The sequence below is a fragment of the Pezoporus wallicus genome, unplaced genomic scaffold (assembly GCF_028554395.1).
Source record: "Pezoporus wallicus isolate ANWC-B61680 ecotype Strahan unplaced genomic scaffold, APGP_CSIRO_Pwel_v1 contig_13595, whole genome shotgun sequence".
Taxonomy (NCBI): Eukaryota; Metazoa; Chordata; class Aves; order Psittaciformes; family Psittacidae; genus Pezoporus; species Pezoporus wallicus.
The window spans coordinates 66,487-89,142 of record NW_026637714.1 but is presented as its reverse complement, the minus strand read 5'-3'; the positions used below and the strand labels follow the sequence as shown (position 1 = coordinate 89,142).

Here is a 22,656-nt window from a genome sequence, read left to right as displayed (position 1 = left end):
GCTGCAATTAAACAAGCCAAACGGTTAAAGCCTCTTTGGTATGGAGGACAATGGTTGAAGTATAAATATGGGGAGGCCTGGCAGATTGACTATATCACACTGCCGCCAACCCGCCAAGGCAAGTGCCATGTGCTTACCATGGTGGAAGCAACCACTGGATGGCTGGAAACATACGCTGTGACCCATGCCACTGCCCGGAACACTATCCTGGGCCTTGAGAAACAGATTTTGTGGCGACACGGCACCCCAGAGAGAATTGAGTCAGACAATGGGACTCATTTCCGGAATAAAATTATAGATATTTGGGCCAAAGAGCATGGCATTGAGTGGGTATATCACATCCCCTACCATGCACCAGCCTCTGGGAAAATCAAACAGTACAATGGGCTGTTAAAAACTACACTGAGAGCAATGGGTGGGGGAACTTTCAAGCATTGGGATACACACTTACCAAAGGCCACCTGGTTGGTCAACACCAGAGGATCTGCCAACAGGGCTGGCCCAGCCCAGTCAGAACTTTTACATATTGTAGAGGGGGACAAAGTTCCCGTGGTGCATATGAAGAAATTGCTGGGGAAGACAGTCTGGGTTATTCCTGCTTCAGGTAAAGGCAAACCCACTCGTGGGATTGCTTTTGCTCAGGGACCTGGATATACTTGGTGGGTAATGCGGGAAGATGGGGAAGTCCGATGTATACCTCAAGGGGATTTGATTTTAGGGGAAGACAGCCAATGAACTTAATTGTATGCTGTTGCCTGCTTTGTAATACTTTTATAGCCCATCAACTAGATGTCTTCAGGTCACCAGCGACTAGCGCTGACTTCCCTCCAACCATCATCCCATCAGAGAATGAACCGTGATAGAACCAGATGAGTTCTGCAGGGAAGGAACGATCAGCAGGCAACGATCCAATACTGCACACAGCCTTTCCTGCCCTGAGAGACTGTTACAAGAGATGGAACCTCACATCATGGACTGAATGGACTCGCAGCATTATAGGGATTGGTACAATGCACTAAGAAAATTATCTCTTTCTCTCGGTGTGTTTGTGTATGCGGATGTATATATGTGGGAGAGCGATGGTATATTGAAAATGTGGGATCTGAGCATGATGTGAATGGTATGGAATAAGGGGTGGATACTGTCCTGGGTTTAGCAGTAGCAGTCAATTTTTCTCCTTGGTAGCTGATGCAGCGTTGTGTTTTGACTTCCAGCCTGGAAACAGCGCTGATAATACCAGTGTTTTCAGTTGTTGCTAAGTGATATTTACCCTGACCAAGGACTTTGTGAGGCTCATGCTCTGCCAGGGAGGAGGGGAAGCCCGGAGGAAGCAGAGACAGGACACCTGACCCAAGCTAGCCAAAGAGGTATTCCATACCACAGCACGTCATACCCGGGGGGTAACTGGGTATTTCCCAGAAGGACACGGGGTATTCTGGGTCGGACACATTTTTCGGCGCATGGTATCGTATTCTCTTCCCTTGTTATTTTCTCTTATTGTTGTTGTTTGTGGTAGCGGTGGTGATTTGTTTTGTACATTGTTTGCTGGATTGTTCTTGTCTCAGCCCATGGGAGTTGCATTCTTTCGATTCTCCTCCCCATTCCTCCGGGAGCGGGAAAGGGGAGAGCCCTGGGGAGGGGGGGGACGAGACTCGGGCGTCCATTGCTTCCAGCTCGGCACCACTCAGTGGGAGTGAGTGAACAAGCTATCTGGCGAGGTTTAAACCACGACATTCCCGGAGGGACAAATTGACTCATTCGGATCACTGCTGGAGCAGACAAGGACCACCTTCATAAAAGGTATGCTTTTCTTTCATAGAACCATAGAATCATAGAGTCATAGAATACTTAGGGCTGGAAAGTACCTTAAGATCATCTAGTTCCAACCCCCCTGCCATGGGCAGGGACACCTTACGCAAAATCATATCACCCAAGGCCTCGTCCAACCCGGCCTTGAACCCTGCCAAGGATGGAGCATTCACAACCTCCCTGGGCAACATATTCCAGTGCCTCACCACCCTAACAGGAAAGAATTTCTTCCTTATATCAAATCTAAACCTCACAGGGTTAAGTTTGAACCCGTTACCCCTGGTCCTGTCACTACAGTCCCTAATGAAGAGTCCCTCCCCAGCATCCCTATAGGCCACCTTCAGATACTGGAAGGCTGCTATGAGGTCTCCATGCAGCCTTCTCTTCTCCAGGCTGAACAGCTCCAACTTCCTCAGCCCGTCTTCATATGGGAGGTGCTCCAGTCCCTTGATCATCCTAGTGGCCCTTCTCTGGACTTGTTCCAACAGTTCCATGCCCTTTTTCTGTTGAGGACACCAGAACTGCACACAGTACTCCAGGTGAGGTCTCATAAGAGCAGAGTAAAGCGGCAGGATCACCTCCTTCAACCTGCTGGTCTCACTCCTTTTGACGCAGCCCAGTCTATGGTTGGCTTTCTGGGCTGTGAGCGCACGCTCCCGGCTCATGTTCATTTTTTCATTGACCAACACCCCCAATTCCTTTTCCGCAGGGCTGCTCTGAATTTCTTCTCTGCCCAACCTGTAAGTGTGCCTGGGATTGTTCTGACCCAGGTGTAGACCTTGCACTTGTCATGGATAAACTTCATGAGATTGGCATCAGCCCACCTCACAAGCGTGTCAAGGTCCCTCTGGATTGCATTCCTTCCCTCCAGCATATCAACAGAACCACACAGCTTGGTGTCATCAGAAAACTTGCTGAGGGCTCACTCAATCCCTCTGTCCATGTTAGCAACAAAGATGTTAAACAAGACCGGTCCCAACACCAATCCCTGAGGGGCGCCACTCGTTACTGGTCTCCAGCCAGACATTGAGGCATTGACCACAACCCTTTGTGTGCGGCCATCCAGCCAGTTCTTTATCCACCGAGTGGTACATCCATCAAATTGATGTCTCTCCAATTTCAAGACAAGGATGTCATGTGGGACAGTGTTGAACGCTTTACACAAGTCCAGGTAGATGACATCAACTGCTCTACCCCTGTCCATCAGTTCTGTAGCCCCATCATAGAAGGCCACCAAATTGGTCAGGCAGGATTTCCCCTTAGTGAAGCCATGCTGGCTGTCACCAAGCACCTTGTTGATTTTCATGTGCCTTAGCATGCCTTCCGGGAGAATCTGCTCCAAGATTTTGCCAGGCACTGAGGTGAGACTGACTGGTCTCTAGCTCCATGGGCCATCCATATTCCCCTTCTTGAAAATGGGGATTATATTTCCCTTTTTCCAGTCATAGGGAACTTCACCCGACTGCCATGATTTCTCAAATATGATGGCCAGCGGCTTCGCAACTTCATTTGCCAGCTCCTTCAGGACCTGCGGATGGATCTCATCAGGACCCACGGACTTGTGCACGTTCAGATTTTTAAGATGGTCTCGAACCAGTTCCTCTCCTACAGTGGGCGCAAGGCCTTCATTCTCACAGTCCCTGCATCTGCCTTCCAGGACTTGTGTGGTTTGGTCAGAACCTTTGCCAATGAAGACCGCGGCAAAGAAGTCATTGAGAACCTCAGCCTTCTCCAAATCCTGTGTAGCCAGCTCTCCCGAGAGCTTCCTGAGGGGGCCTACATTCTCCCTAGTCTGTTTTTTATTTGCTATGTACCTGTAGAATCCCTTCCTGTTATCTTTCATACCTCTTGCTAAGTTTAATTCTAACTGGGCCTTAGCTTTCCTAACCTGGTCCCTAGCTTCCCGGACAACATCCCTGTACTCTTCCCAGGCCATCTGTCCTTGCTTCCACTTATTATAAGCCTCAGATTGGAAAGAACTGTTTTTTTTTCCTGGGGGCTCGGTAAATGAGAAAACATTGATAAAATACTGTAACCAATGGTGGCCTTTGTATGCTTTGGAAAATCAGGAAAAATGGCCTAAAAAAGGAACTTTGAACTATGATACATTGTTACAATTAATGTTGTTTTTGAGGGGGCAAGGAAAATGGGATGAAGTAATGTATGCAGATCTGTTTTTCACTTTGAGAAACCACCCAGAGTGACAGACGGAATGTGAAATTAATATAGCTCCGCCAGATCCCTTAATTTTGTCTTTGGAAAAGGACAGGAAAAAACTGAAAGCTAAGCTGGAGAGACGTTGTTTAGAAGGTGATACTGGGGAAAGATGCTTAAAGTTAAGGAAAAAGAAGGGGGAAAGGAGGGGAGCTTGGGCAGCTCCTGTGTTTGAGCATGGGATGAGTGCTGGGGAGGCAGAGGTGAAGGGATATCGGGTGGAAGGGGAGTGGGTTCTTCTATGGGACCAGATTGGTGCGTGTGCTGTGGGGAGTTTTGCACATTGAAATTGAGACTGCTCTGGGGGGAATGCCATGGGGTGGCTCCAGTGACTGAATTGGAACTAGACTGACGGACACCTGGGGAATCTACCCTAGCAGATCCACTGGTTAAATTAAAACTCAGGACTAGAGGAAATAAAGTGGAATTTTAGTGGATACAGGAGCAACTTATTCGGCGTTAAATCAGAGGGAAAATAATTTGTTACAGATGTGGGAGCTACTGGCCACCAAGGAAAAGAAAAAAACACAACACGCACATACACACACAAAAGGCAGAAAGAGGCATTCTTTCTGAAACCCTTAAAGTACAAATTGGGAAAACAAATAGGAATGCATAAATTTTTATGCATGCCACATTCTCTAAAATCTTTATTAGGGCAAGAAGCAACATTTAAAGAAGGCAAAATGGAATTTAGAGTTAAAACCAATCAATTTAATTGCAGTTTTGAGTTTATCTTTAATTCAAAAGAAAAGCAAAAAGGAGGACCTCTCTGAAATAGAAGAAATCCTTAATCAGGTATATCTGGGAGCATGGACATCTAAAGTTCCAGGTAATGTGAAAAATGCTTTGCCTGTTAAAGTAGAAATAAAAAGGGGGCGGCCTGCCCAATTAGAAAAAAACAGTATCCCCTAAAATTGCAGGGAAAGGGAATTAAAAATCATTGATAAATTTTAAAATCCAAATTATTAATTGAATGTGAATTGGAATATAATACTCCTATCTTGCCAGTAAAGAAATAAAGTTGCAGATTGGTTTAAGATCTCAGGAATGAACAAATTTGTAGAGGATATTCATCCAGTAATAGCTAATATGTATACCTTATTGACTAAATGGAATCAGAAATGTTTGCCATCTTGGATTTAAAGGACTCTTTCTTTTGCTTACCACTGGCCAAATAAAAACAGAATTTATTTGCTTTTGAATGGGAGAATCCTGACATAGGAAGAAAAACTCAATTAACTTGGACAGTATTACCTCAGGGGTTTAAAAACAGGCCAACGATTTTGCGAAATCAGTTAGCACTGGAACTAGAATCATGGAAACCACCCACTCAGGTGGGGACTCTGTTACAATATGTGGATGACCTCTTAATTGCCACAGAAACAAAGGAAGAATGTGTCCAGTGAATGGTGGGATTGTTGAATTTTCTGGGACTGAATGGTTATTGGGTATCCAAACGAAAGGCCCAACTAATTCAAACCTGAGTTTCCTACCTAGGATATGAAATAACAGGAGGACAGAGAGAACTTGGAGATGCTAGAAACGAAGCTATTTGTCAAACTCCACAACCGTCAAGCATCAAGGAGGTCTGGACATCCCTGGGAACGTCTGGATGATGCAGACTTTGGATGCATGATTATGGATGTTCTGGAACAACCAACAGAACTACTAACACATGACTATTTGGCCACTATAAAGACTACATTTAAGCTGACCAGATTTGAAAGAAAAACCTCTGGAACATGCTGAACAAGAGCCCTGGAATTGGCTAAAGACAAATGGATAAATATTTGGAGTGATTCAAAATACGCATTTGGTGTGGTCCATGCACATGGTGCCACCAGGAAAGAACGAGGACTTTTGAACACACAGGGGAAACAGATTAAACATGCTACAGAAATTCTACAACTACTGGAAGCTGTTCAGCTACCTGAGGAAGTAGCTATCATGCATTGCAGAGGGCATCAACCAGGTGACTCTCATCAGGAAACTGGAAATAATTTGGCCGATTTTGAAGCCAAACGAGAAGCTGAACAATCCCAAATCATGTCCTTAATCCCTGACAGCAAGCTAACAATTGAGAAATCTAAACCTAGATATTCAAAGGAGGATAGAAAATTGACTGAAGATCTCAAAGGACAGGAAAACAAAGAGGGTTGGATTCAAATACCTGATGGGCGAATTGTAATTCCCTATAATCAACTCTGGAAACTAGTTCAGGAGGAATGTAATAAAACTCATTGGGGTAGCAACTCTTTGTATAGATACTTAGACAAACAAATTGTAGCAAGGAATCTATATACCATAGTTCAATTAGTGACAATGTCAGCTCTGTCTCAAGAATAATCCTAAAACTGAAAATAGAAATCAAATTGGGACAATTGGGAGAGGAAGTTATCCGTGACACCAGTGACAAAAATATTTTTCTGAATTACCAAGAAAAGGAGGTTATCGACATTTGTTGGTGTTAACGGATACTTTTTCAGGCTGGCCAGAACCATTCCCTTGTAGAATAAATAATGCAAGACAAGTGATTAAAACATTATTTAATGAGATAATACCTCATTTTGGAGTACCAGAGGCAATTTCTTCCAACCGAGGTACACACTTTAGTGCAAAATTGTTACAAGAAATTAGCAAAAAATTAGAAATTGATTGGCAACTGCATATTCCATACAGGCCTCAGGCCAGTGGGCAAGTAGAAAAGATGAACCATCAGATCAAACAACAGGTTAGTAAAACATGTCAGGAAACGAATTTATATTTGCACCAAGCCTTACCACTGGCTCTATTAAGAATTCGAACTAAACCTTGGTCAAAAGAAGAGACTAGACCATGTAAAATTTTATATGGAAGACCATATCAGTGCCAGTTTAAAGGAGAAAGTCTTCAGGAAGTGGGAGAAGGCTATCTCCGGCAGTTTCTGGTCAATCTGGGAAAACAATTAAAAGAAATAAATAAGAGAATATTACGGACAAGAATGAGAGGCTTGTATTATCTGATTCACCCTTTTAGAACCGGAGACTGGTTTTATGTTAAGAATTTTTCAGGAGATCCTCTACAGGAGAAGTGGAGTGGACCATACCAGATATTATTGACTACCTTTACAGCAGTGAAGATAAAGGAACAACCTGCTTGGATACATTATTCAAGAATAAAGAAAGCACCAGAGCCAGAGAAGACATGGCGGATCGACCCTTCAGGACTCTTACGTATGAAATTGCATCGGTCATAATTTGGACTTTGTCGTGGTTTAAACCCAGTCAGGCAACTTGAGGCAACTTGTTCACTCACTCCCAGTGAGTGGTGCCGGGCTGACAACAATCGAGCCCCCCCACCCCCCCCACCCCCCCCACTGGGGCTCTCCCCTTCCCCGCTCCCGGAGGAACGGGGAGGAGGATCGAAAGAGTGCAACTCCCACGGGTTGAGACAAGAACAGTCCAGCAACCAATGTACAACACAAATCACCACTGCTACTACCAACTACAACAATGATAAGGGAAAATAACAAGGGAAGATAATATGATACCACCGGCCAAGAAACGAGTCCCACCCGGAAGCCTGTGTCCTTCCAGGTAACTCCCAGTTACCCCCCACTCCGGGCATGACGTGCTGTGGTATGGAATACCTCCTTGGCTAGCCTCGGTCAGGGGCCCTGTCCCTGCTTCCTCACAGGTTCCCCTCCTCCCTGGCAGAGCATGAGCCTCACAAAGCCCTTGGTCAGGGTAAACATCACTTAGCAACAACCGAAAACATCGGCTTCACCAACACTGTTCCCAGGCTGGAAGTCAAAACACAGCACTGCACCAGCTACCACAAAGGAGAAACATGACTGCTACTGCTGAACCCAGGACAGACTTATATGACATCAAGCTTGGGACCAAAACTTATACCTGAAATTAATGCAGAATGTTACTAATGTTTTTAATCATAGTGACTGTTGGGTGTGCACACAGTTGCCTAAATCAGGAGAAAATCTGGACCTTCCATTAATTGGCGCTCCAATTCCCCGCAGTATCTCACGGACAAATTTGTGGGTGAACACTAGCAAGGGAAAGTTTAAGGTTTGCGATAGTTAATCCTAATCGAAGTAAAGAATATTATGCCTGTGTACAAAGATGCATTACACCAAGAACCAGAGTATGAGATTGTTTGTTTAAATGCCATAGGTGTAAGTCACTATTCAAATTGCAATCATACTATTAATATAGATGGTATCGTGGTTCAGTGGTTGCCCGTTCCTGAAGGGAAAGGTTGGTATTGGTTATGTGCAAAAATGCTTATAAGACCCTACCCCCCAAGTGGAAGGGGGCATGCACCTTAGGTACTGTGATACCCAATATTACTGCTATTGAAAGATATCCTTCTGGAACCTGGGTTAGAAGTTTTGCTAAATGGATAAAGTGAGGGTTTAACCCTATTGCTGAATGGCACACCACATTTCATAGTTTTGTGAGAGGGCTAATTCCATCTTTGGGAGTAAGTGAATTAGAGAAGGCAGTCATAAATATCTCAGCAACCATAGAGGAAACAGAAAGTAAAACCACTGATATAATCTAAGCGTAACAAGAAGAGATAACTAGCCTATCTAAGGTGATATTACAAAACCGAATGGCTCTAGACATGCTACTGGCTTCACAAGGATGGGTTTGTTCCATAATCAATGAAAATTGCTGTTCCTACATAGATCAAAGTGGCAGAATTGAAACAGATCTGGAGGAAATTTGGAAACAAACTAAAATATTTCATGAAATGGCCATGGGTGATACCTCCTGGGGTTTGGAAGAAATATGAAAAAAAGCTAACTTCATGGTTTCCTAATCTCTCCTGGTTGAGGCAACTGGTTGCAGGAATATTAATATTAATTGTTTTGATATTGATTACTTGTTGTATTATACAATGTTCCTTCCGGTAATGTAAATGATCTATGATAAATTCTGAAGATTGGAAAAGAAATGAAACAGGGAAATACTTCAGGAAACTTTAAAAAAATGAAATAACTTAGTTGCAAAAGAATTTGCAATAGGACAAGGGGGGATTGAAGAGTGGGGTTGAATGAAGAACAGGATGGATTGAAGAACGGGGTTGATTGAAGAATAGGGTTGTAAATAAGTAACCTCAAGATGTTAGGCTTTGTTAGCAACTATAGAGAAAGCAAAATTACCAAGATAAGCTTTGCCAGAACCACCTGGTGGTTACTGATATGACTGTCAATAACTCCCTTATTTTCAAGGTTGTGTTCCCACAACCAGTGCAAAACAGTACTATTCCATATTTGTGTGCTTCACCATGGGCCATTATCTATCCTGGTCACTGACACACCAGGACACACGTAGGGAGTAAAGAATATCTGGCTGATGGGGTAAGGAACATCACAGGACTGATAACAACTAAGGAGGCAGTAAGTAAGAAAAAAGATGCTAACCTTCAAAATAACAGAGACTGGAACAGAACAAAAGCAAGGACATAGCACTGCTAACTCAGCACTAGGACCTTGCAGTCATTTGCAAGCACTTAGGTAAATATGTAAATGCAGTGAAGAAGACTATTCGAAAGCACCAGAGACCCCCACTCAGCAAGAAAGCACATGCGTGATTAGAATGCAGATATTATAATTAGTTCCTGGAAATATCATGAATATATAAATTATTTCCTGGGAGAGCTCTAAGTAGGCATGAGTAAGCTAAATATATAGTTGCTGCTTGCAAGTAACTGGTGTGCTCACCCTTGCATAACTATTCACGTGTGCGCCCAGCATTGCAATAAAGAATGCTGCTTTCTAAAATTCCAAATTGAGCCTTGGAGAGTTTCTTCGACTGACTTTTATGGCAACAATTTAGTGCCCAAACAGGGACCTTCTACCGTGTTTCCCATGGATACAGGGAGTCTCTGGGACCTTCATGCCAGCGTTGGGGAATTTCCCTGAAAGCAACCACACATCCCCAGACCAACTCGAGACCTCTGTAAGACCCCAGGTTTTATTTCTTTAAAAATATATTCTTTCTCATCCCTTATCACCATCAGTTGCAGGGGACGCCCTGTGCAGTGGGTAAGATAGTCTGATTCTGGTTGTCCGGATACTGGTATCTGGGTGGAGGTTAGGATCATGGGTACCACTGACTCCAAGGGGGGAGTCCTGAAACAGTCCCCGCAGGGTTGCCTTTTACAACATTAGAAACAAATTGGTGGATCCCTCGGTGGTTCAGTAGCTCAGGAGATGGTAGCGGCGAGGAGAAGCAAGACACGCCAACCCAATATGGGTGATAAGCAAACTTCTACTTTATTCGTGTCGCACATCGCTTATATCCTCGTGGTGTTAGCCACGCCTACTAGTCACAACAGCATTGGTTAGTTCTACATGGCTTCCTTTACATTCTCCTCCCATGTCCGGTTTCCAGTTACCTGTGAGGCCTACACTTTGCTTTGTTCGCACAAGGCCTCTAAGGATCCATGGCCTTGCTCTTGGAGCCATTCTGCAACAATTCCCCCTTTTTTCTTTTGTGCGAGCAAAACATTGTGGGTCATTCCGTTCACTTGTTTCATTAAACAACCATAAGCAAGTCTAACAACTACAATGATTAAAATAACAATGATACATAAGCGCAATCCTTCAAATAGCAGTGTTTTAAGCCAACCTGTAATGCCCCATGGAGACAACCATTTAGTTATCCCTAGGTCATTGCTCACTTGCAATTGCTGGGTAAGCTGAGCCAGGGTTTTCAGCTGTGCGTGTATTGAATTAGAATGATCAGAAAGATTCATACAACACATTCCATCAAACTCTTCACATCTATGTCCCTGCGCCAACAACAAAAAGTCAATAGCGGCTCTGTTCTGCAGTGTTGCATGTCTCACAGAGTCAACATCAAACAACAAATCAGAAATTGCCTTCGATGTAGCATTTGTCTGCTTAGCAAGCCAGCTTGTTTAACTGAGCCAAAGCCCCGGCTGAAGCACTTACAGTGATTTGGCATATTATGATTGGATACATGCCTTGAAGACCCTTAGTGACTAACATATAACTGGTTAAACACAGGTGTGAGAACTCAACCTTGAAAGCTTGCCAACAGTCCACAGTTCTCATTAACTTGGTGAATTCCAGCCTCTTATCTTTCTTGCTTAAGCTTCTTTGGGCCTCTCATGGCCTTGCTGTATCTTTCAGGATTATTCAGAGTTTATGTACCAATTATCCATTCTCCCATGAGAACACTGTCTCCACATCTCCCCCCTTTTGTTTTATATCCAGTAACAAGCCACTACTACAGCAAGGCACACACAAATTTACATTAGCAGAGTAACTATTACAGGGTGCAGCAGCATGTTGAAGATGCTGGTGGCAGCAAGGGACTAGGCAAAGAAATTTCTTACCTGTGGAATTCTCCCACCCTCTTAATTAGTTCCATCACCTGCTTTATAACACTACCATTGTATTAAACGCTTTCTAGCTTTTGCCTTAGCCTTTTCTAGCAGCTACTGCAAATTTCCATACTCTAACATCTCTTTTACAAGTGACAAATCATTACAATACAAGGCGTAGTTTCTTATTAGCAACTAGATAGTAAATACAGGTGGGTTTATACACAAAATCACAACCTCTAATAATAGCTACTTTACAAGCACACGTATTTAGGATGTTACTTTTCAGTTGCCCCCAAGTGATGTTTTGCAATCATTCGTTTTTCTCTTCCTCTATCTCATTCTGCTTGGGGTATTCACGCTCAGCTCCTGTAGCTGAGGCATCAGGTTTTTCCATTTGTCTGTCCAGCTCATGGCAAGGCTTGACAAACATTGCAGGCAGTCACCATGGACCTGTAGGCAGGAGGACAAAAATATATCCCCTCCCCCAGGTTATCAGTTCTTGAGAAGTAGACAGGTTAAACTGCATATTTGCAGCATCATTGCTCTCTCCTCCCCCCCCTTTTTTTTGATCCCTGCATAAGCCAGCCTGCTGGGCAGCAGCTACAGCCACCTGCCTGCTTCATCAGCAACCATAAATACCTGCCAGCAGCCGCACTTTTACATTAACCCTTTCATGCCCGAAATGTTAAACAGCTACCCGTTAAAAACTTTTACATGAACCCAACAATACACAAAACACCGATTGCCCTCAACAAATACACACACACACACGCGTATGGGATCCCACAAGCACACTCCACACAACTACAATATTTGAAGCACAAAATCCAGCCAATCATTACTCCCACTACAGTTCCACATACAGAACGTGGCACAAGGACCCTGTGGAGACTAATGGCAAACCAGCTCTGAGAAGCATCATTGCAGTGCGAGGTCGCAGGCTCAAACTTAGCGGGCGTCCCCGCAGAGGCTCTGCCTCCCCCACATCGTATGAGGCTTAGGCTTTAATACTGACCAAAATGCACACTCATTCCGACACAGGTGGCCAGCCTGTGCTGGAAGAAGTGGTCAGCAGTATCTACAAAGGCCTCCAAAGGGTGATAGAAACCTGGACATACTTATTTTTACCAACTTCTAGTACATGAGTATCCCAAAGAAACTGTATGGGCTCCCCCTGTCAATCGCAAGAAAAAATCATAACATATACTGCTTGAGTATAAGAGGATTTTAACCCATACGTGGTCACTGCTTGTCAGTCCTCCTTAACTATATTGAGATCAAAAGCTTCCCACTCTTTAGCCCCCTGCTGTGTAGTAAACACAGGATATGCAGAGAGGCCCATTGCAGAAAATTCACCAGTAATAATTGCATCCTTGATTAACCCATGCCAACAGTACACAGGATTTGTGCCCCCCCGATACCTCGCCCACCCCCTCCCCCTGTTTGCCTTCTTTAAGGAAGGGGTTTTACAGAGGATAAGGTGGAGGCGCCAATGGAGATGTGTCAATCTGAGTCTCAAGGGCTTCAAGCTTTTTCATCAATTGTTGCAGCTGAGCATCTCCAGGGCCAGTGAGTAGTTGCTGATGAGCTGAGCAGACCGACCCGGGAGACGAAGAGTCAGAGTATGGAAGCAGAGGATATAAATCTGGCTCAGATTCAGGGGACTCGGGGGCTGATCCTGGGTCGAACTCAGGGTCTCCTTTGTTCGCAGCTATGTCTTTCTTGTCAGATGTCTCTCGTTTGGTATGTGGCCATCTGCAGACCTGGCTCCTCTGTAACTGAGGTAAAAATTTCCAGTCTAGGGCATAATGGGTTGAAAAGGCTCGCAGTTCCTCCAAACCTCCCGCTAGCACATAATCTCTATTTTCTACTGCGTGCTTCAAAATGGCGCTCCAATCGATCCGGCGCCAAGGCACCACACTCTTCCTTTCAGCTTCCTCGACATTCATCATGCGTATCCCTTCTAATATACTTTCTCTGTCCTTTTCAAAGTCCCTACTTTCGAAATCCCTCTGCTTTTCGGAACTCAACTGGGGTGGTGGGGGAGCAGGGAGTTGCACCTCCTCCGCTGCACCTTCTGATGAAGAAGGAGAGGGAGAAAAAACCCTGTGCTCCAAGCACAGGGAGCGCCCCGCAAGTTGGGGGAAACGAGTTGTAATCTTCCCCCAGCTTCAGCCGACCAGGGATGTCTGTTCCTAGTTTCTCCGTTGCTACAGCGGCAGTTTTCTTTTCCGCCTTGTATCTTTTTATACAATTTATTACTTCTCTCCATGGCTTACTGAGTTTCTTTGCCGTTTTATTATCATTAAGCATTGAGTCAAATAGTTCATCACCAAACTTTTGCCACTCACTCTCCTCAAAAACTGTATTAGGATCTACAAAAAGTCCCTTAGCCTTCCCTACAGCCACTAGACCTGCTAGCTGCTTTAGAGTCTCAGGCTTAATTCCCCGCTTTTATAAAAAGCGCTGTAATAAATCAGGGGCTACCTCTCAGTCCATTTTCATGGCCGGCCTTTTCCGGATCGTCCTCTTCTGGATCGTCCTGTAACCTCGGTCTCCAGATCGTCCAATACTGGATCGTCCTCCCGATGCAGCTGTATCTGCTTCGCCCCAGTGGTGGACTCCTTTTGGTCAGTCTAAGCACCCGGGTCAGTCACGCCACCACAGTAGCACTGCCCGCGCTCCCCGGCCGCTGCCACCGGTGCCGCTCACTCGCCGTTTCGGGTCCCTGTTACCCAGGGCCCTGTTATCCGGGTCCCCGTTATCCGGGGCCCTGTTATCCGGGTCCCCGTTATCCAGGGCCCTGTATTCCACATCCCTGTTCGGGCGCCATTTGTTAGCGGCGAGGAGAAGCAAGACACGCCAACCCAATATGGGTGATAAGTAAGCTTCTACTTTATTCATGGCACGCATCGCTTATATCCTCGTGGTGTTAGCCACACCTACTAGTCACAACATTATTGGTTAGTTCTACACAGCTTCCTTTACATTCTCCTCCCACATCCGGTTTCCGGTTACCTGTGAGGCCTACAGTTTGCTTTGCTCGCACAAGGCCTCTAAGGATCCATGGCCTTGCTCTTGGAGCCATTCTGCAACAGGGAGACTCTGGTAAAATACTGTAATTAGTGGTGACTGTTGTGCAAATGGATTTTGGGGAAATGTGGCCTGTGAACAGCACAATTAATTATAATACTTTGTTACAATTGATGCTATTCTTGAGAAGGAAAGTGGGATGAAGTAGTTTATGTGGAAATGTTTTTCACTTTGAGAAATCATCTGGAATGGTGAAAGGATTGTGGTTTTAATCTTGCACCACAGGACCTGTTAGTATTGTCCTTGGAGAAAGATAGATAGTAAAATTTGCTTAAACGCTGTTGCTCTTTGTGCAGCATAGGACAGTTATGCGCTAAACATTTGAGGAATCCAAAGAAGGAGGATTAGGATTCAATGGCAGCCCCTTGGAGGAGTATTGTGAATACTGGGGCAGAAGGCATTGACAATGAGAATCAAGCATAAGCACAAGCACAAGCACAGGCACCAGAAAGGGAGATATTAGAGGGGGATGGAGGATTTAGCTCTATAGCATTGTGAACTAGGGAAAATGAGGGGAAACTGTGATTGTACCTTTAAGACAAGCTGTGGGCAATGAAATAAGGCAAGATATAAATGAATTGCCTTCTGGATTTGTGGAAAGATTAAAAGAGGCGATGCATAAATATACTACTATTGATCCTGAATTGGAGGAAGGAAGGAGAGAATTAGGCCATTTAATAAAAGGTTAATCCATGGAAGATATAAGGAAAAAGGTACAAAAGCTTAAGGGAGAGGACCAATGTGATTTGGGAAAAATAATGAATGTGGCCTGGGAGACCTATCGTAATCAGACAACCACTGCCCTGGTGCAAGTTCTATGAAATGGTTCAAATGGCAGTGGGAAGGGGTTTGAGTCCCCAGTTATTAATACTGTTGGTTGATATAATACAATATTGTGTCCTAGCCTACACCTATCCCAGGAAATCCTGCAGTAAGATCACCTGTCTCCCCACTTTTACGTCTTTGTGCAGAAAAGAGAACAGAGACTCCAAAGGCTATAGCAAAGCTCTCCCAGCATGGGCTGCAATGCAGGACAGTACCTTACTAGACCTGGAGAAGCAGATGTTATTCTAACCTTGGAACTACTCTGACCTGCCAGGCAATTTAGTCTTTAAGCCCCCAGGGAAGTTAAGCAAACCTGTTCAGTTTTTTAATTATTTCTGGGTTTTCTGATTAAGTGTGAAAGACCCAGCTCACTTCATGTAAATCTTTGCAGTGTTGTAGGCCACCCTGACATCCTACTTGCTTTGTCTGGATAGACAGAAACAAGACCAAGTTTTGGCACATGATGCATTCTGCACCAAAGACACTTTCCTTATAGTCTCACCTTGACCTCAAAGCAGAACTCTGTGAAGTCATGCCGTATCTGGCCAAAGAAACACTGAAATATAAGCAGGGACAATCTTTGCTTAATCTATCCACAACGCAACAAATTTTCAACTGCTAGATTATAATAATTTATTTATCTTTACAGTGATAACAGAAGAATGTACAGGTGTTTTCAGCAATAGGTATAAAAATCTGTTTATATACAGAGTCACAATAATCTTTAATTAGGAAATTATTTGGTTCTTCTGATTTATTCTTACTAAAAACCACAGGAAAAACAAATATTTAGTACAGGCAATATAATTCCAGTAAGTTTGCAACCTGGCATCAAAAGCTCAGCTTTAGATTAAGGGTAACATTCAATACTTAAAAAAGGACTTTAAGTCATAGGACACAAAATAAAGTTGCTTTTCAAATAAGATATATACATCAAAAATAGAAGTCTAAAAAAGGCATTGGTTTTAATGATATTAGAAAGCTATAAAAATGTGCATGGGTCCATTTATTCTTATAACGAAAGACCGAAGGAGAAAGTGCCTCTGTCTTTTAGGAAGTTCCTCCTGGGATAAGTCAGTTAAAAGTACCTGTAAAAGAGACAGAAATAACTCCTTGTGGAAAAGTAAAGGCTGATGGTGGCATCAATTAGAATGACTTAGTTGGAGCAGTTTTAGCTGTTTCAGTCCCATACTAAGAGCACACCATAAATAGTTCATAAGTGGGTAACAAACAATTAATACAGTGTAAGTAGCTGCTCCGTTGTTAAGAGTCCTGCAGGTACGTACTTACTTTTTCATTAAGCACAACCTGCATATATAACATGCTTTCACTATCCAGCTTCTTTCACCAAACACCTTCCTGGCACATCACCCAGGCTTCTGCAGTACTGTATTACAGCCTTAAATCCCTTTCTGAATTCTTGTGGTTTAAGTACAGCACAATGTGTATGTGAAAAGTTTCTTAATATAGAAGATCAAACTGGAACATTAGTCTGTGAAAAGGAAACAAAAGCTTGCATATTTCAAGATATTTTACATTAATTAATCCACTTACTCAAAAATCTTGTTCAAGTCAATAATTAAAACCACTAGGGAAAAAAAAAAAGCAGTTTTACAGAACACAGCCAACACATGCATGTCTACATGTACACTGGCTACATACATGTAAAAAGGGAATGAGTTTACAAGTTGATGAAACTCAAGTTCTACTGATCCAACTGATTTTTGCAGAGAACCACAGTACCAGTGCAAAAATAACCACTTCTACAAACAGATTTATGACTCCATTAGAAAATAATTATTTTATTCTAAATTAAAAAAAATCAAAATGACAATTTGATTCTAAAATGGCAAATATTTGAAATGTCACATCTTAAACTAATGTTCTTTCTTATCTTCCTTTAAAGTTATCCATAATTAGTTTTATAGGAGAAATACTCAGGGATTAGGAGTTTAATAGTAAATAGCTGTAACAAAGTAATTAAAAGATTCCAGTAGCCCAGAAATCATCAAGATTTCTGGCCTGTTAAGTTGCCAGTAAACAACACTGGGAAATAGCTTTTGTTCACATTTAAAGACCAAGTTTTCCTTTATGTGGCACTGACACTATAAGTAATAAGAGTGACTGAACATTTTAAACACATTTTGTTCCTAGTTATAAGATTTTACTCAAGCAACACACCCTTGTATCGGAAGCGGTAACCTAGTGCACAGTCCTGATACTGAGTGCAAAACCAACATCTGGCTGCTGAGTGCACCAGGCTTATATTTTTCTTATAGCAGGGAACCAAAATGACATGGAATTACCCCTCTATGCTATGGGTTGAATGCTGGTTTGAATGTTCAACAGCCTTGCTAAACAGGTCACAGCCTGGAAACTTCCATTCTATGTCTACAAGTTACCTGAACAAAGTATTCATAGTTGTGTAAAAGTTATCTCCACTGTACCTGTCAAATAAGAAGTACATATATTATTTCCCCTTGTGGCTAGTAAATGCAGAAAAAAAAAAAAAAAACTTAATTCATTTAAAATTACACAACCAACTCCAAACACAATTCTTAGTTGTTAAAATTTCAGCTAACTATGAAAAGTTCAGATCTCAAAGTTGTGCACTTTCATAAATGAGCACTGTGTGCTTAATAGAAACAAGAGAATGAATTATCATTCTTCTGCAGGTGATTTTAAAAGAAAAAAATTAACAAAGTGTTTGGCAAATCCACAGATCAGTACTGTAAAGAGGTATAAGATCCTAGAATCATAGAATAGTTAGGGTTGGAAAGGACCTTAAGATCATCTAGTTCCAACCCCCTTGCCATGGGCAGGGACATCTTGCACTAAACCATGTCACTCAAGGCTCTGTCCAACCCGGCCTTGAACACCACCAGGGACGGAGCATTTACCACTTCTTTGGGCAACCTATTCCAGTGTCTCACCACCCGCACAGTAAAAAACTTCTTCCTTATATGTAACTTAAACTTCCCATGTTTAAGTTTGAACCCATTACCCCTTGTCCTATCACTACAGTCCCTAATGACGAGTCCCTCCCCAGCATCCTTGTAGGCCCCCTTCAGATACTGGAAGGCTGCCATGAGGTCTCCATGCAGCCTTCTCTTCTCCAGGCTGAACAGCTGCAACTTTCTCAGCCTGTCTTCATACGGGAGGCGCTCCAGCCCCCTGATCATACTTGTGGCCCTCCTCTGGACTTGTTCCAACAGTTCCATGTCCTTTTTATGTTGAAGACACCAGAACTGTACACAGTACTCCAAATGAGGTCTCATGAGAGCAGAGTAGAGGGGCAGGATCACTTCTTTTGACCTGCTGGTCATGCTTCTTTTGATGCAGATACAAGAATATACCTTGGAAATTAATTTGTAGAGGTATTGCTCATTTAAAAATAAGCAGAGAAGTTTCATAACTTGTTATGTAATTTTACTAAATTAAATTTGAAGAACAGAAAAAGGCCAGTTACTTTGATTGCTTTACACCAGTTTCAAGTATTAAGTGCCAGAAAAGATACCTGCAGTAGTTTCTAGAGATTGGGTCTTTGCTGTAAAGGATTAAAATCACTGTTTTTTCCTCCCTAGTGATCTGTCTCCGATCCATCTGATCGGAGCTAGCCTAGCTAGAGCCACAGCCGGCAAGCTTCAGCCACGCGAGGGTCAACGGAGATTAGGAAAATCAGAGGGGATAGCGCAGAGACATCGCGATTCCCGATCGCCGAAGCCCCAGCAGCCCTTGCGAGAGAGAGGCTGACGTGGAGGGGGGCGTTCCCACGGTGACGGCGACCACTCCCCTGCTGCTTGCCTTGAAAGAGCCTTTGAGAGGACAGCGACGTCGCTGCCCACCGGGCACAGGGAGGAGCAAGCAGGTCGTGTTGCTGGTGTCCCAGACTGCGCACCAATATGGTTGCTTCTAGAAAGAGAGCTTGCAGTAAGGTGACTGCAGCAACTCAGACAGAGACCCCGTCCCAAACTGTGGCTGTTCAGGTCTCTGGGTGCAGGGAGTGCCAGAGCCTGCTGCTGCCGGGGGAGAGAGGACAGCATTCCACCTGTGTGAGGTGTGAGCAGGTAGAAGATCTGCTTAGCCTGGTGGCAAGACTTAAGGAGGAGGTTGAGACACTGAGGACCATCAGGGAGTGTGAAAGGGAGATCGACTGGTGGAGTAACTCCCTGGCATGCCAGTCGGAACGGTTCCAGGGAGATACCCCCCAAAAGGGGAAGGACCCCCTGCCTTCTCACACAGAGGGGGATGGCCCGAGGCAGCCCCTGCCCTGTAGCTGTTGCGCAGAGGTAGGGGACCAAAAAGACGACGAGGGTTGGAAGCGAGTTCCAGTTCAGTGTCGTGGGAAACCCTCCCCCCTTCCTGCCCTGCTTCCCCAGGTGTCCCTCCGTAATAGGTTTGAGGCCCTGGATCTTGAAGGAGAGGTAGGTGAGAATGTGGGGGAAGGCCAGCCCACAAGGCCACATAGGAAAAGGGAGTCGACTTTGCACCTCAAGACTGCCTCTGTTAAGAAAGAAAGAAGGGTCATTGTAGTAGGGGATTCCCTTCTGAGAGGAACAGAGGGCCCAATATGCAGAGTTGACCCTCATCTTAGGGAAGTGTGTAGTCTGCCTGGAGCACGGATCAGGGATATCACTAGGGTGCTCCCCAACCTGGTGCACCCGACAGACTACTACCCGCTGCTGGTCTTCCAGACAGGTGGGGAGGAAGCTGCTTCCCGCAGTCTGAGGGGGATGAAGAAAGACTACAGGGCCTTGGGGCGGATGGTGAAAGAGTCTGGGGCTCAAGTGATCTTCTCCTCTCTCCTTCCATCTTCCACTGATGTGGGAAGGAATGGGAAGATTCAGTTCATGAACAATTGGCTTCGAGACTGGTGCTACAGGCAGGGCTTTGGATTCTTTAATAACGGCTGGTTTTATAGGGCACCAGTCTGGACAATGACAAGTAGGAAAGGTTTGTCTCACAGAGGCAAAAGGATGCTGGGGCACGAATTAGCAGGGCTCATTTGGAGAGCTTTAAACTAGATTCGAAGGGGGATGGGCTTGTAGCTGGGCTTGCCCCAGTGGGGCAGCGCTCCAGAATTAATGAAGACTGGGAGGCCTCCTACAATCCTAGGGTGAAATCGGTGTGCTCAGCTCGTTCCCTGAAATGCCTGTACACCAATGCGCACAGAATGGGAAATAAGCAGGAGGAGTTGGAAACCTGTGTTAAGTCAGGAGACTATGATCTGGTGGCAATTACAGAGACTTGGTGACACAGCTCATATGACTGGAATATAGTCATGGAGGGCTATGTCCTTTTCAGGAAAGACAGGCCAGCCAGGAGGGGTGGTGGGGTTGCTCTTTATATGCGGGAGGAACTACAATGCACCGAGTTCTGTCCAGGGACAGATGATGAGCGAGTTGAGAGTCTGTGGGTGAGAATTAAGGGGCAGGCTGGCAGGGGGGATACTGTTGTGGGTGTCTGTTACAGACCACCGGATCAGGGTGAGGAAGTTGACGAGGCCTTCTACAGGCAGCTGAGAGCGGCCTCACAGTCACAGGCCGTGGTCATCGTGGGGGATTTTAACTTCCCTGATGTTTGCTGGAAGGACCACTAGGCAACCCAGCCGCAGTCCAGGAGGTTCCTCCAGTGTATGGATGATAACTTCCTCCTGCAAATGGTGGATGAGCCGACCAGGAGAGGAGCGCTGCTGGATCTCATCCTCACTAACAAGGAGGATCTGGTCGAAGCAGTAAGGGTTGAGGGCTGCCTTGGTTGCAGCGACCACGAGATGGTGGAGTTCAGGATCTTGTGTGGCAGGACTAGTAGAATAGCAAGTAGAATTGCAACCCTGGACTTTAGCAGGGCAAACTTTGGCCTTTTCAAGCAATTGGTAGGGGAAATCCCATGGGCAAGGCTGTTTGAAGGTAAAGGGGCCCAAGATAGTTGGTTGACATTCAAGGACTGCTTTTTCCGTGCTCAAGATCGGAGCATCCCGACACGTAGGAAGTCAAGGAAGAGGGCCAAGAGACCTGCATGGCTAAATAGGGAATTGCTGGGTATGCTCAAGTGGAAGAGGAGAGTTTACAGGTCATGGAAGGAGGGGCTGGCCACTTGGGAGGAATATAATGCTGCTGCTAGAGGATGTAGGAAGGCAGCTAGGAGGACTAAGGCATCCTTAGAATTAAACCTGGCAAGAAGGGTCAAGGACAGCAAAAAGAGCTTTTTCAAATACATGGCAGACAAAACTAACACCAGAGGCAATGTAGGCCCACTGATGAACGAGATGGGTGCCCTGGTGACAGAAGATAAAGAGATGGCAGAGTTACTGAATGCCTTCTTTGTCTCTGTCTCTGAGTCTAGTTGGAGGCCTGTAACTAGTGGAATGCCTCAAGGGTCAGTACTGGGACCAGTATTATTTAATATATTCATCAACGATTTAGATGAGGGAATTGAGTGTACTATCAGCAAGTTTGCTGATGACACTAAGCTGGGAGGAGTGGCTGACACGCCAGAAGGCTGTGCTGCCATCCAGCGAGACCTGGATAGGCTGGAGAGTTGGGCAGGGAGTAACTTGATGAAATATAACAAGGGAAAGTGTAGAGTCCTGCATCTGGGCAGGAACAACCCCAGGTTCCAGTATAGGTTGGGGAACGACCTGTTAGAAAGCAGTGTAGGGGAGAGGGACCTGGGGGTCCTAGTGGACAACAGGATGACCATGAGCCAACACTGTGCCCTTGTGGCCAAGAAGGCCAATGGCATCCTGGGGTGTATTAGAAGGGCGGTGGTTAGTAGGTCGAGAGAGGTCCTCCTTCCCCTCTACTCTGCCCTGGTGAGACCGCATCTGGAGTATTGTGTCCAGTTCTGGGCCCCTCAGTTCAAGAAGGACAGGGAGCTGCTGGAGAGAGTCCAGCGCAGGGCAACAAAGATGATTAAGGGAGTGGAACATCTCCCTTATGAGGAAAGACTGAGGGAGCTGGGTCTCTATAGTTTGGAGAAGAGGAGACTGAGGGGTGACCTTATCAGTGTCTATAAATATATAAAGGGGGAGTGTCACAAGGACGGAGCCAGGCTCTACTCAGTGGCAAACAATGATAGGACAAGGGGTAATGGGTACAAACTGGAACACAAGAGGTTCCACTTAAACTTGAGAAGAAACTTCTTCTCAGTGAGGGTGACGGAACACTGGAACAGGCTGCCCAGGGAGGTTGTGGAGTCTCCTTCCCTGGAGACATTCAAAACCCGCCTGGACGCATTCCTGTGTAACATTATCTAGGTGTTCCTGCTCTGGCAGGGGGATTGGACTAGATGATCTTTCGAGGTCCCTTCCAATCTCTAACATACTGTGATACTGTGATACCTTATAAGTGT

General features: G+C 44.8%; 1 protein-coding gene across 4 annotated transcripts in view; it reads right to left on the bottom strand.

Moving 5' to 3' along the window:
* Nucleotides 1–15,922: 15,922 nt before the first annotated feature.
* The window catches only part of LOC130598185 (methyl-CpG-binding domain protein 2), a 61,384-nt gene continuing 54,650 nt past the window's right edge, over nucleotides 15,923–22,656 (bottom strand). Inside the window, exons 7-9 of one of the 4 annotated variants that reach the window (XR_008971956.1) lie at nucleotides 17,706–17,750; nucleotides 16,858–16,891; nucleotides 15,923–16,391 (exon numbers count right to left, since the gene is read on the bottom strand). The gene's annotated coding sequence lies outside the window, so the exon portion shown is untranslated. Of the gene's footprint in view, nucleotides 16,392–16,857; nucleotides 17,751–22,656 lie in introns of all 4 variants that reach the window. The other 3 variants (XR_008971955.1, XM_057407386.1, XM_057407385.1) reach the window with 3 other exon arrangements.